Here is a 4,205-nt window from a genome sequence, read left to right as displayed (position 1 = left end):
CAAGGTTCTTTTTGAGGATGGGAGTATTGTTATGAACTAGCCTGACTTGGTAAGGAATTATGGGCCAGAAGTGTGGAACGAGGCTAATCCAGTTGGGACTATTGGGCCAAGAGGTAAAGGCCCAATGATTAAACAACCAAATAGAATACTAGTACGTTATATTTGGGATCCCGGGGGAAAATACAGGATAGGCGTATTATTGAGTAAAATATGTGCTTCTGCTCATCTTCCGTCTTGAGTGTCTCTATCCTCTCATCCCCATTCTTAATCTGAGCTTTTCATCCCTGCTTCTCTATTCTTTGTATTTCAGTATAGTATCTTTAGTTCCTGTAAAAGTTTTGAGTTGAGTTGTAGTTGCTTATCAATGTTGAAGTAATAGAAGTGTTGAAAAACTTATTCATTACAAGGGCGTTGCGTGTTTTTCTTAGAAGGGGGTTATAATATCAGTTCTCTATCAAATTCAGTTGCGGACTCGTTTCGTGCCTTTCTTGGGGAGCGGAGCCTGGATGCAGATCTAGATGATCCAGCCTACTTGCACGAAGAACCATTAAACAAGGTGAAGTAGGCAATAGAAAAGGTGAAGCACATACATTCCTTTTGAAACATTATAGTGACAGTTTTCTAGAATTAGTATACATGAGAAACCCAATTTGGATGCGGTGTAAATAATTTTTTGGTGTTTGCTATCTGGTTCTTTTAGTTCTTCCAAATTATTGTAGTAGCTTCTTTGGATGCCCTCACTACCAAATTTAACTGCTCATAAACACCAAAGTTGAAGAATGTTGCAAGTTTTGCATGTCCCGCCTTGATCCAAAGCTGAATAATGAACCATCGGTTACAGATGACGAGCATCAAAATTCAGATCGGAGTCTGCAGCAAGAACCAGCCAAGACTCAAGATCAAGCTTAAGAAGATTTATAGATGGGAATCTTGTAACTCGTAGTTGATAGGTTTAGCTAGTTTAGCTTTTTATTTTTCATTTTGGTGTAATAAGGAGTTCAGCAAGTAGTAGCCACAGCAGCAACAGTAAAATCATAGCTTCCTGGTAGTCCCAGCTACCAAAACTTCCAGAACTACACTGACCTGATTCCCTTATAGCCAAGGATATGTAGGCAACCTCTGAAGCAAGGTTCGGTCAGGTTCTTTTGAAAATGCTTCTCATGGAGTTTCAGATGGGCAAAAATCCCTCATAAGTGCTCATTTTATCTTTGCCCGAAAACCCTTCGTGTCTCCGAGCAAAGAGGGGTAGCTGTGAGCACGTGATTTTTGCCCCACATGAATTACTCCTACAGAATCCCAAAGAATTAGATTTTTCTTTTAATTGTTTGTTATTTTAGGTATTATTGTAAAAAATTTCTAATTATTTGCATTTTTTTCTGTGCATGTTTAATTTTATTTAATTCATGAAAAATACAAAAATACATTACACTTGCATTTAGGATTTAATTTTGCATTTTAGATTAATTAGTAAATTAGTCATTTTACAAAAATAGAAAAAATCACAAAAAATAACTCACTTTGCATTTTTTAACTTTTAATTTTTTGAATTTTATAGTTTTTCCTTCAATCTAGGAGTTATTTAATTTTTTATAAATACGTTGACTAGTAATTAGCTTAATTTGGTAGATTTAATTTAGTTTCAAAAGTTAATTTAGGATTTTAAATTAATTTGAAAAAAGAAAAAGGAAAATATGAAATTGAAAGAGAAAAGAAAAGAAAATCAAAAGAATTGTTGATTTGGGCCAATTTGTATTAGCCCAAATGACCAAACCCCCTGAAACTCGTTCAATCCAACCCAAACCCACATCCCCAATCCGGTTCTCCTTTTTTATTAACCAAATGACACCGTTTGGAGTTCCTCCACTTAGATTCAATCCCAACCTTCCGTCCCATTTTATCTAACGGCTAAAATCACTTCCCCCATTTTTATTAAAAATGTCCAAACCCCCATCAGACAACCTAGTCCAAACACCCCTTCTTCTGTCTCTCATCTCTCTCATTGAACCCTAGCGTCGCCTGAAGAATTCCGCCATTTTCACCGGCAAAACAACTTTGAATCCTCTCCAAACTTCGACCATACAACCCTCACTCACCCCTGATTCCTAATCTACCCCCATATTCTTTCGAATCCTCACCAAATGAAACCCATCTTGGATCTGAAAAAGAAAAGCAGAAGACAAAAATCACCCGAGTTTTTCTAGTTTTGACAAGTGATTAAGAGTCGAAACTGGCCTTGGTCGTTTGTTCTTAACAAGAACACGTGATTGAGGCCAATTTCGGCTCAAAATCAAAAAAAAAATCATAGTTTTTTCAAGCCATGATTTGTTTGCTGTCTTCTGTAGGTACCCTCGTTCTTATTTTTTTCGTTCTTTTGTTCTTCTCCTCGTCTTCATCTCCTTCCGTTTCATCTTTTCTTTTCTTTATTATTTTTCGTTTTTGAATCAGTTTCTATTTACATGATTAGGTTAAAAGCATGTTAGTTTCTATTCTCATACTTAGTTTTAATTAATTCTTTCTCGTTTTTGCTTTTGGTTTCATTTCGAAAGTATTTTGGTTTTTGGCAACTCCGTTTAGCCCATTAACTTTGTGAGTTTTGTTTTTGAATGGGATTTGGGCTCTGTCAACAGAGGCCCAAGGAGGGGAATTAGGCCGGGTTTGCAAATCTGATTTGGGATTGATATTTGGGTCAACTTGACTCGTATCCAGTTCTAAGGGTAAATAATAGGGGTTACAATGGTAGTTTAGGGAAATTAAGTAAGGAGAATCTTGTATAACTGATTGGGAAGCTGCTAGGAAAGTGGGGTTGGGGCTAGTTTAAAAAATAGATTTTAAAATCAAGGACTAACTAGCAAAAATAAAAATTAAAAAAGGAGTAATAAGCAAAAACTGAAGTTCATTTCTGCAGCCCTGAAAAACCTCTATAAAAGGCCTGTTACTTCATTCTCAAGTCAGATTTTAGAGAAATACAATACCAAAAACTGAAAAACGGTTGAGTCTTAAAACCTTGAAAGAACACTGAAATTCCCTGCACTTTTTTGGGTTGAAATTGGCTTTGACTCTACCTTTAAACGTCATAGTTAGTTAGAATTTCTGAAAAAACTCCAATGATTAGTGCTCATCTGGGTCCATACTGGTTTGAACGAAGTTGATTTTGTTGCTGGTTTGCTGAACTGATTTTGTTGCTGCTGCTAATCCCTCATTCTCCTTATTTTTCTTTGACTTCCAGGTATCTTTTGAACTATGGACAACATGTGAATTGTAAATCTGCAATTCGAATGCGAAACATGATTGAATACAAGCTGTTATGGAGTTTTATTTTCCCTATTTCCTTCATTTCTTTAGTATTTTGTAATAGTTTAATCTTAAGCATGTTATATTAGCTTTTCTCATGTTGTGAATATAATATAAGTTGAATTACTGCTGTTCCTTTGTTTTGATTCTGCCGAGGATCTGATGTAGTTTCTTATATTCAAGTTAGTTGTATGTTAATCCTATGGGATTTTGCTACTGTTTTGCATTAGAGAAAGGTTCAGCTGATGTTGAAGTTCCATAATCCTAAATCGGATGAAGAAAACTTCTTGCTAGTTTCTGTTCATATGTATTCAAGTTGGTATTGACTGTAAGGCTACAGTTAATTATTCTTTGGTCCTTACTGTTTCTTTCTTTAGATTTTGGTTTTGTATTTGAACAAGTTCAGCCATATGATGATGTATTTTGACCTACAGTTTGACTGTTTAAAGTATCCATAGTAAGCATCATTGTGTGCGAAATTATGACATTAATTCTAGTGTATTTCCACTTTCTGCATAATTGCAACTTAATTAGATAATGCATTTCATGTTTATTTTGCTAAAACTGTGTAAGTTTAATGAAGCTTGAGCCATTGAAGGGGCAATTTAGAGCCAAAGGCTCTTGTGATCCAAATGTCTCTTTGTTCTGTAGGGGACTCGATCTTGGGTCCTGTTCCTTTCCGTGTTCCTCTCCTCACCAAGTTTGGGCTCATTTTGGGCCCGGACTTGAGGCCATCCGTAAATAGGAGTCACATGTCCTATGGTATTTGGGCCAGTTGCTTGGGCACAATATCTCTTTTAATTGCTGTCAGTCCAGGCCCCTTCAGCCGAGTACTTGATTGCCTTTAATGTTAGCCCATTAGTTTTAAATTGGTTTGAACATTAGGCTAAAATAAATTCAAATCCCTTTAAGCC

The 4,205-nt window shown here is 36.0% G+C and overlaps 1 long non-coding RNA gene across 1 annotated transcript; it reads left to right on the top strand.

Moving 5' to 3' along the window:
* The first annotated feature begins 1,915 nt into the window (after window positions 1-1,915).
* Window positions 1,916-3,631, top strand: LOC142166526 (uncharacterized). The gene is made up of 2 exons (XR_012696934.1): window positions 1,916-2,338; window positions 3,227-3,631. It is a non-coding gene; the product is annotated as an uncharacterized LOC142166526 (long non-coding RNA).
* The last annotated feature ends 574 nt before the right edge of the window (window positions 3,632-4,205 follow it).

The sequence above is a fragment of the Nicotiana tabacum genome, chromosome 11 (assembly GCF_000715075.1).
Source record: "Nicotiana tabacum cultivar K326 chromosome 11, ASM71507v2, whole genome shotgun sequence".
NCBI lineage: Eukaryota > Viridiplantae > Streptophyta > Magnoliopsida > Solanales > Solanaceae > Nicotiana > Nicotiana tabacum.
This window is presented reverse-complemented; position numbering and strand designations above follow the sequence as displayed.